This window comes from Arachis hypogaea, chromosome 7 (genome assembly GCF_003086295.3).
Source record: "Arachis hypogaea cultivar Tifrunner chromosome 7, arahy.Tifrunner.gnm2.J5K5, whole genome shotgun sequence".
Lineage (NCBI taxonomy): Eukaryota > Viridiplantae > Streptophyta > Magnoliopsida > Fabales > Fabaceae > Arachis > Arachis hypogaea.
In genome coordinates this window covers 9576522-9591748 of record NC_092042.1, presented here as the reverse complement: position 1 = coordinate 9591748, position 15227 = coordinate 9576522, and the positions used below count along the sequence as shown (strand labels likewise).

At 34.5% G+C, this 15227-nt stretch overlaps 2 long non-coding RNA genes across 2 annotated transcripts; both read right to left on the bottom strand.

Annotated features, from left to right (window-relative positions):
- Positions 1-4748: 4748 nt before the first annotated feature.
- On the bottom strand, positions 4749-6616 carry LOC112703962 (uncharacterized). Its single transcript, XR_003154717.3, has 2 exons — positions 6513-6616; positions 4749-5039 (listed from the first exon to the last, which is right to left on the bottom strand). It is a non-coding gene; the product is annotated as an uncharacterized lncRNA (long non-coding RNA).
- A 5637-nt stretch (positions 6617-12253) lies between these two features.
- LOC140174449 (uncharacterized) lies at positions 12254-14580 on the bottom strand. Its single transcript, XR_011863627.1, has 3 exons — positions 14368-14580; positions 14234-14288; positions 12254-12544 (listed from the first exon to the last, which is right to left on the bottom strand). It is a non-coding gene; the product is annotated as an uncharacterized lncRNA (long non-coding RNA).
- Positions 14581-15227: the final 647 nt, after the last annotated feature.

The window sequence follows — 15227 nt, the reverse complement described above, 5'->3', positions numbered from 1 at the left end:
TCTGGTTAAAAAGAACGATTCACTTGTGGATCGATTAAATGCTGAGAAAGAACGAGCTAAAACTCTTTCTAACATTTTAAAGACAATTAAAGCTGACAACAGCACCGCCAATTGGTGGGATACAATTAGTCAAAGTTGTGAAAAAAATAAAGAATTCGAAAAAATTTTTGTAACTCTCCAGCAGACTTTGAAAAATTAAATTTCACTCAAAATTGTTGCAAATCAGGCTACAGTTACGACTGCAGCTGAGAGTGTGATACCTACATTTTATCACAGTGGTAAGCTTTCTTTGTCTTTCTTAATTAATGTTATATTAACTTTGGATATTTTGAATGATTTGATTTTGGTTTCAACTATCATTTAAAAAAAACTGGAAATAGATACTTGCATCGTATACGAGATCTCATGAATTTTGCTCAAAATTTAAATTTTAGAGTGATAACAAGAATTTTTTTCCCAAAATCTCCATATACCATTTTATCCAAAAAAAAGTTTTTAGCTATGAAATAATAGATAGGGATCATATAGTAGAGATCTCTTATATTTTTTATTAAAATTTTAACTTTTAGAATTATAATAATTTTTTATTTTTTATATAGATAAAAGATATAATCGAGTGTCATATACTAAAGAAATCTATATAAATCCTTTAAAACCTTAAATTGTTAGTTAAAACATCAAAATTTTATTTTTCTATTAAAAAAATCTATATTTATAGATTCTACAATTAAGCAAAATCCATTGTTAAATAAAAGTACAAGAATAAATAAATTTGTATATTATTTAACAAATTTGATAAATTTTATTATTAAACAAAGTTAATCTTGTTGGCCAATTTTATCTTAATAATAAATGTTAAAATTTTTAATATGACTTATTTTAATTGTTTTTCAAATAGATCAAACCATGATTCAAGTTAATCCTGGAGTTATTGGACCATACCGTGCTCATGGAAGTATGAGTACTTTTTTCAACATAACTTTTGCTACCGGTGTCAACCCTTTTGACGCTACGAGAAGATTTGGTAACCAAAATGTCCCTGTTTGGTATCCATCATACCAATACCAACAAGGATATAATGATCTATTTCTCTATGATGCAAGTAATAGGAATGGTGTTGGAAGAAGCAGTGGCGGCGACGACACTAAAAATTATCTTTACCATTCAAATTATAACTATAGCAACAATGGTGGAGGCTTTTTTGGTTTTCCATACCATAATAATCCATTTAACAATGGTTATGGCTGCGAAAGATTCTTCTAATGGAATTTTTTGGTGATAATAAAAATATAAATGCATTGATCTGTTATAAATTTATATGACTATGTTCTAAATAAAGTTAACATCAATATGATGTTTTTTATATTATTTGTATTGATCATGGATTTATGTTACTAGCCTATTGGTTCAATTCAATTCACTGTTTGTTTTTCAATTGTTGAACCTTGGAAAAATAGATATATATTATAGTTCGCTATTATAAATATTATCCTAAATTAGATATGTTAAGTTATATCTTTTTTATATATATCTTCTTACAATATCTTTTATTTTAGTAGGTTAAAAACTAATCTCTTGAGAGATTTAAATTTCTGACACTTGTACTACTAGAAAAATTATTTTTTGCGGTAATTTATTTTATGTTTAGCAGCAATAAAATAGTCGTTGATATATTTATCGGCAATTAAACATTAACTGTCTTATATTCTGTCGCTAAAATGTTTTAACAATAATTATATAATTGTCAATAAAGACCATTTTAATAGCCATAAAAAACATATAATTGTCATTATAACATATAGTAATAACGACAAATTTATAATTGTCACAAAAATATAAATTAAATAAATTATATAGTGGTATTATGTAATTTCCACTAAAAATTTATCAGTAAAAATATTTTTTTGTAGCGATTGATTAAATCCAAACCAATGAACCAACCACTTGTAAACAAGAGTTGTGTGTCCTATTATATATTATACGTATGTGATAAAGAGATTGTTCCTACATTAGAAATCATACACTATAATAAAGTCTTAACTTTGTTTCATTAAATGGGTCAACTAATTACAGTGGGTAGAGTTAATCATCATCATCATCATCATCATCATCATTGTCGTTGTCGTTGTTCAACCACACAGTATCAAAAAGTAAAATGTTAGAATAAAAATAATATAAGATATAGGATTTAGGTTTAGAATTTCGGGTTTATGATTTAATTTTTAGTGTTTAGAGTTTAGAATTTAAGATTTGTTATTTTTATTCAAATTGTATTTTTTTAATTTAAATATTTCAATTGTTAAGTTTTAGGATTTAATATTTATATTTTAGAATTTAGGGTTTGTTATTTTTGTTTAAAGAATAAAGTATTAATTTAGTCGCTAACGTTTGTGTTAAGTCTTAATTTTGTCTTTATGTTTGAAACGTTCTATTTTTTTATCTCAACTGTTTTATTTCGTCCTCTTTTAATCCTATGGTCAAAATTAAAATTGTTCTTTTAAAAAATATCCTTTCTTTCATTATGATTTTTTTCTAAATAACAACAAAATTATAATTGTTCATAGTAGTTATTATAGTGATCTATGAGCAAAAATGACAGAACTATAAGAAAAAAAAAGAGATAAAAATAGAGGTAAAAAGGGCATTTTTGGAAGAAAAAATTTTAATTTTGACTAAAAGACTAAAATAAGACAAAATAAAATATTTGGGAATAAAAATAGAACGTTAGGGATAAAATTCGGTCTTAACCCATACATTAGAAAGTAAAATAGTAATTTACTCTTGTTTGAATTATATTTTGTTTTAAATTTAAATACATTTTTTTTTAAAGAGATTGGTTTTGTATTTTAAATGTAAGAGAGAGAAAATACGAGACACTAAATCTAAAGACGTATTTCTTACATTTATTTAAATGGATTTTAAATTTTGTTGATTCAATAAAGATTGAATTTTATTGCTTACCTAATTGTATTGTTTCGATCTTGCAAAGAAATCTCACTTTCTCTTATGTTCTTGGCAAAATAAAAAATAAAAAATAATTAATTAAATATACTCCTCTTTTAGAGTGGATTCTCTCTAATTTTTTTATAATTTGTTTAGTAAAATATCATTTAATTTTTACTATTTAATATTTTTTTCACATATTTTTTCTTGATCCAAGATGACAAATTACACTTTATTAAACAATTAAAACAAAAAAAGTTAAGAGAATCCATTTTCCATTTTTTTTCTCTATGTAAGAGAAAGATTAAAAATATAGAAATGTTAATATATTTTTGAAAAGAATATTTCTCACTTATATTTTGTATTATAGAATTTTTAACCTCTGATTTTATTATCATATATTAGTATTTGATATCTGTGTGCATAGTTCTTATGAGAAAGTCAAAGATCAAACGATAATAAATTATCTGAGAGAAACAAATAATGCAAAAAGTAAAATAAAAATTAAATATCCTAAATATTTATTAGTTTATATGAACATAATGAAACACATTAGTCTTCATCATTACACAATATATACTCTATACTACTCACATCACATACACTAAGTTACTACTAATCTCTTGTTTTGAAAATAGAAAATGGTGGTGAAATGATCAAAAAAACTAAAGGGAGACAAAAGAGAGAGATAAAGAGGATTGAGAATAAGATAAATTGTCAAATCTCTTTTACAAAGAGAAAAGACGGCTTACTAAAAATGACATAAAATCTTTATGTGATGCTGGTGTTGATTTGATCATATATTCTTCAAGTGAAAAAGCCTATTACTATGGTGATTCTTCGTTAAAGACAATAAAAATGGCTCTCTCAAACGAACAACAACCTCAAGGTAGTAATCAATTCCTTGGTTATATCATGGAGGAAATGTCTAGGATGGACATGCAAAATCTCGTTAAAAAGAATGAGTTGAAACTCTTTCTAAATCTTTAAAGACAATTAAAAATGATAACATCACCACCAATTAGTGGGATATGATTGGTCAAAGTCGTAAAAAAAAATAAAGAGATGGAAAAAATTCTTGTAGTTCTTTAGCAGACTTTGAAAAATAAAATTTCAGTCAAGATTGTTGCAAATCAGGCTGCAGTTACGACTACAGCTGAGAGTGTGGCACCTACATTTTATCACGGTAGTAAGCTTTCTTTGTCTTTCTTAATTAATGTTATATTAACTTTGGATATTTTGAATGATTTGATTTTGGTTTCATCTATCATTTTAAAAAAAATTGGAAATAGATCCTTGCATCGTATACGTAAAGATCTCATGATTTTTGCTCAAAATTTAAATTTTAGAGTGATAACAAGAATTTTTTTTCCAAAATCTCCATATACCAGAGGATTTGATAACTAGAATGCCCCTGTTTTGTATCCATCATATGAACACCAACAAGGATATAATGATCTATTTCTCTATGATGCAAGTAATAGGAATGGTATTGGGAGAAGCAGCGTCGGCGGCCACACTTGAAATTATCTTTACCATTCAAATTTTAACCATAATAATGGTAGAGGCTTTTTTGGTTTTCCATGTAACACCCTACCACACTAAGTTTTACGCTTAAGTCATAAAACAGAGGTGGTGTGGTATTACGACCTCTGAATAAAATAAGTACATATAATAGCAGAAGAATTATAATATGCTAGGAGCCTTGAAGAATAGAGGAAACAAAAAATCGTGAAATAAAAGCGCAACGCTCAAGGAACGAGTTAACCTACGTGCTAAGAAAACCATAACTATTAAACACAAGATAACAGAAGTGGGAATAGAGTGCCAAAGATACAAAATATCAAGCTCCTAACTCAGCCTGCAAAGTCAAGACTGGCCGGAGAATATTTACACATATATACATACATATCCAAAACCCAAAAGTACATATACACAATCCTGCCTCTCCATAAACCTCTAAGAGGATCAAAAAGAATAAGTCATGCAGAGAGAAAGCTAAGTACATATATATACATCATAGCATAACAAAATATCCCAGTAACCACTCCGCCTCAAGAGTCCAGACGCCTAACGAGATACCTCTCGACCTGCATCTGAAAAACAACAACATAGTATGGAATGAGGAGCCGGAGGTTCTCAGTATGGTAAAGGTGCCACACACATAATATATAAGGTCCTGAGAATGCCAGAGGCAATCCTAGAACACCGACACTCAGATTATAGAGCTTAAAGTATTAAACAGAAGCCATAAAAGGTGGTTTACTAAGGATATTTAAACCTAACTTAACTTAACCTTAAATCTAAATCCCATTCTGCCATTCCTCCTTACCTCCAACTCCATCATGCATTTTCACAAACAAGTAAACAAACAAAGGCAAGCACAAGAAGGTTACAAGTACTGCAGATAACAAATATACATTTAACATGGCAAGTACATTTAGGCACACCCAGTTAATACACAAGCAAGTAATTCAAGTAATATGCATATGATGTATGCCTGTCCTATGACTGATGAGGCTCATCTGTCAGTTATCCAGCCAACCCGACAAGTCTGAATTGTACTTAGACTGTCCCCTGACATGCATCCCCAAGAGTCTATGCATAGTTTTTTTTCTCAAATAATCAATAATACTCAATGGGGGTAACATTCCCGGGAATTTATATAGTGTCCGGTCACACACTTATGTCGTAGGGTCAATAGAGTATCGAGTTTTCAACCTGGTACACGTGGTGGCAAGCCACAACACTTAATCCAGGGAATCTCGTATCTCAGATTATTCAAATTCATAAGCCATATAAATAATTCAATTATAATTCATCAACTTCAACATCATTCTCAATCGCATTTCATTCATCATCATACATCAATCATATTCAATCCTTATCCTTCATTATCACACCTCCCATTCCATCCATCAATAGTTCCAATTCAAAACATAACTCATTCTTTTCTAAATGAATCAAACTTAAAACATGCTCATTTTCTTAATAACGCTAAATCAAACCATATAACCTTTGAATCTAAATCTTTTTAAATAATCATATAAACAAAATCTCTAATTTTTATAAAATTTCGGCAGCATCTCCTCTAAAACTCAGACTTTGCCACCCTTTTCGGGTCCAAACCTGCTTTCTTTTCAATTCAACATACCCTTCCTCATTATCATAACAATCTCCACAAAAAAATACCTCAGATCAATAATTAAACTCATATAATATTCAAATCCAACAACCAAAATTCAACTAAGAGTCATAGTTCACAAATCCTAGGCTTTTAACACATAATACCTCAAATCAATAATTCACTGAATCATTAATTAATCAACAAGCACCAAACCAACCATGTTCATCAACAATAACATTCAACTATAATTCTCTCCAAATTAACATGACAACATTCACCATCCAAAATTAATAACTAATTATCCAATAAACTTCAACTAATTATATTCATCGACAAATTACTAAACATTAAACATACACCTGCATTCCAACTTATCCTATGGTCATCTAGCCTAAGTTTTCACAGAACATTATATATTAAATGCAAGAAACCTAAACCATACCTTAGCCGATTCCCAAGTGTTATTCCAAGAAAATTTTCCTAAAAGAACACAGCCCTCAAAACCTCAACTAATCCGCTTCCTCCAAGTTCCAGTATTCACAATTTCAAGCTCTAATTATTTATTCACAACCTAATACACATTCATAACACATATATATCCAATTTAATACTCAAAGCTCAAATTCAATGAAATTAAAATAAAATTATCGTATCTTCACCTTACCCAAGCTTCACATAAGCAAGAGTGAACGTTTCTCTCAAGCTAATTGGATCCTAAAACATCAAAAATCAAAGAAATTTAACAAACTCGAAAATTGGGGGAAATGAAGGCTGATATAAAATAATGAGTTACCTATGAAATTGTTCCGGTAGAAACGTAGAGCTCGACGCGGTGAACGCGTGACCACAAACGGTGCGGCGATCGGAACTCGAACGGAGGAGTTACGGGATTTTGAAAGTAACGTGAGGGTTACGGGATTTTTCTCGTTCTTCCCTCCCCTGGAAGCTGAAAGCTCCGTTTCTGTTGGAATGAAGGGGATGAAGGGCTTGGGTTCACTTAAAAGGGCTGGTCCGGTTGAACCAACAGCCCGGTTTGGATCCAGTTCAACCGGTTCGGTCCATTCGGTCCAATTTTGGACCGTTTTCTTCGAAATTGGTGTCAAAATTCTCGTTTCGATGAGCTCTATCCTAATTTAATATAATATTCACATTTATAATCCTCCTTATTAAAAACTAATTTATTGACTAATTATTTACTAATTTAATGGGGTTTACATTCTACCCACCTAATAAAGAATTTTGCCCTCAAAATTCAAATCTAGTTACCTGAAAAGAGATGTGGATAGTCCTTTCGCATATCTGATTCGAGTTTCCAGGTATGTTCCTCGATACCAGCTCGACTCCAAGCTACTTTTACCAATGATGCTTCCCTTCCTCGTAATCGTTTAACACTAGTGTCATCAATCCTCACCGGAATTACTGGGAGTGTTAGATCTTCTCTCACATGGATTGGTTCTGGTTCTAGAACATGACTTGCATCAGGGGTATACTTCCTAAGCTGAGACACATGAAACACGTCATGCAAATTCGAAAGATATGGCGGTAAGGCAATTCTATAAGCCACTGGCCCAATCCTCTTCAGAATCTCAAAGGGTCCAATATAACGGGGATTCAGCTTCTTAGTCTTAATAGCTCTTCCCACGCCAGTGGTTGGTGTAACTTTCAGAAAGACATGTTCTCCTTCTTCGAATTCCAAAGGCTTTCGCCTCTGATCAACATAGCTCTTCTGGCGGCTTTGGGCTATAAGCATTCGACTACGAATCTTCTTTATCTGCTCAGTCGTTTCAGCTATCATTTCAGGCCCTAATAAACTCCTTTCTCCAGTTTCATACCAACATAGTGGAGACTGACATTTTCTGCCATACAGAGCCTCATATGGACCATTCTGATGCTCGCATGATAGCTATTATTATAAGAAAATTCAATTAATGGCATATACCGATTCCAACTCGCAGGCTGGTCCAAAACACAAGCCCTTAGCATATCCTCCAAGGTCTGAATAGTTCTTTCTGACTGACCATCTGTCTGAGGGTGATACGCAGTACTCAAGCTTAGCTGAGTTCCAAATGCACGCTGAAAAGCTCCCCAGAACCTTGATGTAAAGCGAGGATCCCTGTCAGATATAATGGTAGAAGGCACGCCATGCAACCCGACAATCTCTTTAATATACATTCGAGCTAATTCTTCCATTGAACAACTTATTTGGATAGGAAGAAAGTGAGCTGATTTTGTCAGTCGATCCACAACCACCCAAATAGCGACATAACCAGATCGGGTTCTAGGCAAACCTATCACAAAATCCATTGCGATACTCTCCCATTTCCATTGTGGAATCTCCAAAGGCTGAAGGGTCCCTGATGGTCTCTGATGCTCAATCTTAACTTTCTGACACGTTAAACATTTAGATACATGTAATGCCATATCATTCTTCATCCCTGGCCACCAGAACATCGCTTTCAGATGCTGATACATTTTAGTACTCCCTGGATGAATTGAGAACCCACTCTTATGAGCTTCCTTCAAGATACTTTATCGCAGGTCTCCAACATTAGGCACAATAATCCGGTTCTTGAACCTCCATAAACCATCCTGACCTTCTGACACTCTCCACTGTTTTCCCTATTCAACTGCTGGTAATACCTTACGTAACACTTCACTATCTCGATGAGCCTTCAGAAGTTCTAATTTAAAATCACTTAAAATCTGCAACTGACTCAAACACAGGATTTCATATTCTTCTCTAATTCCCAAATTCAAACCTTGAAATGCCCATAGTAATTCTTCCTCCCGTAGCATCATCCAAGCTGCATATAAAGACTTCCGACTCAAAGCATTCGCCACAACGTTCGCTTTTCCTGGATGATAATTCAATTCAAAATCATAATCTTTCAAAAGCTCCATCCACCTCCTCTGACGCATATTCAACTCTTTCTGCTCAAAAAGATACTTCAAACTTTTATGATATGAGAAAACATGAAACCTAACGCTATAGAGATAGTGCCACCAAATCTTTAAAGCAAACACAACAGCAGCAAGTTCTAAATCATGTGTCGGATAGTTCATTTCATGCGGCCTTAATTGCCGTGAGGCGTATGCTACAACATTCTGGTGCTGCATCAGAACGCACCCCAAACCTTTCAGAGATGCATCACAATACACTTCAAACGGTTCACTTGGTTCAAGTAATACAAATACAGGTGCAGTAGTCAACCTGTGCTTCAATGCTTGGAAACCCTCTTCACACTTCGGAGTCCAGATAAAAGGCGTATCCTTCCTAGTCAATTTAGTTAAAGGTAAGGCGAGCAGTGAAAATCCTTTAATGAATCTACGATAATATCCCGCCAAACCTAGGAAACTTCTGATCTCTGTCACTGAAGTTGGTCGCTCCCAATTCATCACTGCTTCCACCTTAGCAGGATCCACAGCTATCCCCTGCTTACTCACCACGTGGCCGAGAAACTTCACTTCACTCTTCCAGAACTCACATTTAGATAACTTAGTATATAACTTCCTATCTCTCAGAATTTGCAGCACAGTTTGCAAGTGATCAGCATGCTCCTCTTCAGTCTTAGAATAAACAAGAATGTCATCAATGAAGACAATAACAAACTTGTCTACATACGGTCGAAAAATCCTGTTCATATAATCCATAAATACTGCCGAGGTATTAGTTAACCCGAAAGACATCACTGTATACTCATAATGACCATAACGGGTTCTGAAAGCAGTTTTCGGAATATCCTCATCTCTAACCCTTATTTGATGATATCCGGATCGCAGATCAATCTTAGAAAACACACCGGCACCCTGTAACTGATCCATTAGATCATCGATTCTAGGCAACGGATATTTATTCTTCACAGTGATTTTATTCAATTGCCGATAATCGACACACAGCCGCATACTCCCATCCTTCTTCTTTACCAGTAACACTAGCGCTCCCCACGGAGAAACACTTGGTCGGATAAAATGTTTACCCAACAGATCCTCCAGCTGAGCTTTCAGTTCAGCCATTTCTAAAGGTGACATCCTGTAAGGAGTAATTGAAATCGGACCGGCTCCAGGTACCAACTCGATTGCAAATTCAACCTCTCGGTTAGGTGGAAATTCATTAATATCATCCGGAAACACATCTGGAAATTCACATACAATCGGAATCTGCTCTAAACTCTGATCATCACCTGATACTCCCGCAGTTAATAACATAATACCCTGACATTCAGTTCTAGAATAGTTTACTATCATAGAATTCAAATAGTAACTATTCACCATAATCGGTGCTTCTGACCCTTCCGGCATAAACTGTACTGACTTTTCAGAACAATCAAGTAAAACATGATTCTTGGATAACCAATCCAATCCCAAAATGAGATCAAGACCAGTCATAGGCAAACAAATCAAATCATGCACAAATTCACGCTGTTGTACTCGAAAGGGAACTTGTAGACATCATATCCTAGTCACCATAGCTTCATGAGTAGCAATATATACTTTCAAATCATAACCTAAAACCACCATTCTCAATCCTAACTCATTGGCCTTTTCAAATGCAATAAATGAATGACTTGCTCCTGAATCAAATAAAGCATTTAAGATTTTACCAGCCATTTCACAATTACCTCTAATCAGTGTCTCAGATCCCTCAGCACCTATGGTAGAAGTGGTGTATACTCTCCCTGGCTGCTGCACCCTACCAGTCTCATACTTCTTCTTCTCCGGGCAATTGGTGGCCATATGCCCGGGCTGTCCACAAGAATAGCATACTCCAAGTCTGAATCTGCACGGAACTCCAGGGTGATACCTTCCGCACTTCTGACAATTCAGATCTTGCTGTGGCTGCTTCCCAAACCTTTTTCCTTGACTAGCACTAGTATTCGGCCTTCTGTAATTACCTTGACCCTGAGTCTGCTGCGGAACAAAACCTCCACGCTTGAAATTCCTACCTCTCGGGGCAAAATTCCTCCCTGAAGGCCTCTGAAAAGGCACCCTCAAACTTCCTTTCTCTGCTGCCGCCTTCTTCATACAATCCTCAGCCACCCTACTCTTATTCACCAATTCAGAAAATACCCTGATCTCCATTGGGGCAACGAAGCTCAGAATATCGCTCCGAAGACCTCCCTCATATTTAATACACTTCCATTCAGCAAAATCTTCAGGCGCACCTTGACAGATACGAGAAAAGCGACATAACTCCTCAAATTTACTGGTATACTCAGCAACAGTCATCTGTCCCTGCTTTAACTGCATTAATTCAAGTTCCTTGGCATTTCTAGCTGAATTAGGAAAGTATTTCTTATAGAATTCTGCCCGAAAAACCTCCCAAAGAATCGCAGCACCATTAGGCTGCAGGATACGTCGTGTCCCCTGCCACCAATACTGAGCTTCACCTTGCAACTGATAGGTTCCAAATTCAACCCATTGCTCCTCAGGAACCTGCTGTGACTGTAACGCCCTTTCCATAGCATGAATCCAATTATCTGCGTCAGTGGGATTTGAGGTTCCCCTGAAGGTCGGAGGGTGAACTTTCAGAAATGTAGCAAGTGTCATAGGACCATCATCATCATTATTGTTCCCATGATTCCGCTGATTTATCTGATTACCCAATGCCTCAGCTGTTGCCTGCATAGCTGCAGCCATATTTTCCAGGGCAGCCATAAAGTCTACTGGATCAGTCCCTATGGGGGCAGGAGTAACGGTGCCTGTCCTACCTCTACCTCGCCCGCGACCGCGTCCGCAAGTTGACATCTGGTCCCTATATACACCAAATAAGTGATATTAAGTTGATCAGTCTCAATATCGCAAGTCTAATGCTTTAAGTTCCAAATGCATGCTCACAAACGTTTATGCCATATATATCAGTCAGATATCCTAATAGCACATAAACACATATACAGAGAATGCACAGAAGTACAATCAGTCCGTCTTTCAGGCTCTATAGGAACGAACTGCTCTGATACCATAATGTAACACCCTACCACACTAAGTTTTACGCTTAAGTCGTAAAAAAGAGGTGGTGTGGTATTACGACCTCTGAATAAAATAAGTACATATAATAGCAGAAGAATTATAATATGCTAGGAGCCTTAAAGAATAGAGGAAACAAAAAATCGTGAAATAAAAGCGCAACGCTCAAGGAACGAGTTAACCTACGTGCTAAGAAAACCATAACTATTAAACACAAGATAACAGAAGTGGGAATAGAGTGCCAAAGATACAAAATATCAAGCTCCTAACTCAGCCTGCGAAGTCAAGACTGGCCGGAGAATATTTACACATATATACATACATATCCAAAACCCAAAAGTACATATACACAATCCTGCCTCTCCATAAACCTCTAAGAGGATAAAAAAGAATAAGTCATGCGGAGAGAAAGCTAAGTACATATATATACATCATAGCAGAACAAAATATCCCAGTAACCACTCCGCCTCAAGAGTCCAGACGCCTAACGAGATGCCTCTCGACCTGCATCTGAAAAACAACAACATAGTATAGAATGAGAACCGGAGGTTCTCAGTATGGTAAAGGTGCCACACACATAATATATAAGGTCCTGGGAATGTCAGAGGCAATCCTAGAACACCGACACTCAGATTATAGAGCTCAAAGTATTAAACAGAAGCCATAAAAGGTGGTTTACTAAGGATATTTAAACCTAACTTAACTTAACCTTAAATCTAAATCCCATTTTGCCATTCCTCCTTACCTCCAACTCCATCATGCATTTTCATAGACAAGTAAACAAACAAAGGCAAGCACAAGAAGGTTACAAGTACTGCAGATAACAAATATACATTTAACATGGCAAGTACATTTAGGCACACCCAGTTAATACACAAGCAAGTAATTCAAGTAATATGCATATGATGCATGCCTGTCCTATGGCTGATGAGACTCATCTGTCGGTTATCCAGCCAACTCGACAAGTCTGAATTGTACTTAGACTGTCACCCGACGTGCATCCCCAAGAGTCTATGCATAGTTTTTTTCTCAAATAATCAATAATACTCAATGGGGGTAACATTCCCGGGAATTTATATAGTGCCCGGTCACACACTTACATCGTAGGGTCAACAGAGTATCGAGTTTTCAACCTGGTACACGTGGTGGCAAGCCACAACACTTAATCCAGGGAATCTCGTATCTCAGATTATTCAAATTCATAAGCCATATAAATAATTCAATTATAATTCATCAACTTCAACATCATTCTCAATCGCATTTCATTCATCATCATACATCAATCATATTCAATCCTTATCCTTCATTATCACACCTCCCATTCCGTCCATCAATAGTTCCAATTCAAAACATAACTCATTCTTTTCTAAATGAATCAAACTTAAAACATGCTCATTTTCTTAATAACTCTAAATCAAACCATATAACCTTTGAATCTAAATCTTTTTAAATAATCATATAAACAAAATCTCTAATTTTTATAAAATTTTGGCAGCATCTCCTCTAAAACTCGGACTTTGCCACCCTTTTCGGGTCCAAACCTACTTTCTTTTCAATTCAACATACCCTTCCTCATTATCATAACAATCTCCACAAAAAATCTACCCCAGATCAACAATTAAACTCATACAATATTCAAATCCAACAACCAAAATTCAACTAAGAGTCATAGTTCACAAATCCTAGGCTTTTAACACATAATACCTCAAATCAATAATTCACTGAATCATTAATTAATCAACAAGCACCAAACCAACCATGTTCATCAACAATAACATTCAACTATAATTCTCTCCAAATTAACATAACAACATTCACCATCCAAAATTAATAACTAATTATCCAATAAACTTCAATTAATTATATTCATCGACAAATTACTAAACATTAAACATACACCTGCATTCCAACTTATCCTATGGTCATCTAGCCTAAGTTTTCACAGAACATTATATATTAAATGCAAGAAACCTAAACCATACCTTAACCGATTCCCAAGTGTTATTCCAAGAAAATTTTCTTAAAAGAACACAGCCCTCAAAACCTCAACTAATCCGCTTCCTCCAAGTTCCAGTATTCACAATTTCAAGCTCTAATTATTTATTCACAACCTAATACACATTCATAACACATATATATCCAATTTAATACTCAAAGCTCAAATTCAATGAAATTAAAATAAAATTATCGTATCCTCACCTTACCCAAGCTTCACATAAGCAAGAGTGAACGTTTCTCTCAAGCTAATTGGATCCTAAAACATCAAAAATCAAAGAAATTTAACAAACTCGAAAATTGGGGGAAATGAAGGCTGATATAAAATAATGAGTTACCTATGAAATTGTTCCGGTAGAAACGTAGAGTTCGACGCAGTGAACGCGTGGCCGCAAACGGTGCGGCGATCGGAGCTCGAACGGAGAAGTTACGGGATTTTGAAAGTAACGTGAGGGTTACGGGATTTTTCTCGTTCTTCCCTCCCCTGGAAGCTGAAAGCTCCGTTTCTGTTGGAATGAAGGGGATGAAGGGCTTGGGTTCACTTAAAAGGGCTGGTCCGGTTGAACTGACAGCCCGGTTCGGGTTCGGTTCAACCGATTCGGCCCGTTCGGTCCAATTTTGGACCGTTTTCTTCAAAATTGGTGTCAAAATTCTCGTTTCGATGAGCTCTATCCTAATTTAATATAATATTCACATTTATAATCCTCCTTATTAAAAACTAATTTATTGACTAATTATTTACTAATTTAATGGGGTTTACATTCCATACCACAATAATCCATTTAACAATAGTTATGGCTGCAGAGGATTCTTCTAATGGATTTTTTTTGTCCATAATAACAAGATCTGTTATAAATTTATATGACTATGATCTAAATAAAGTTAATATCAAATGTGATGATTTTGTATATTATTTGTATTGATCATGAGTTTATGTTACTAGCATGTTGGTTCAATTCAATTTAATGTTTGTTTTCAATTGTTGAACCTTGAAATATATATATATATATATTCTTACAATATCTTTTATTTTAGTAGGTTAAAAACTAATCTTTTGAGAAATTTAAATTTCCGACACTTGTACTACTAGAAAATTATTTTTTTTGCAGTAATTTATTTTATATTTAACAACAATAAAATAGCCGTTAATATATTTATCGGCAATCAGACATTAACCGTCTTATATTCTATCACTAAA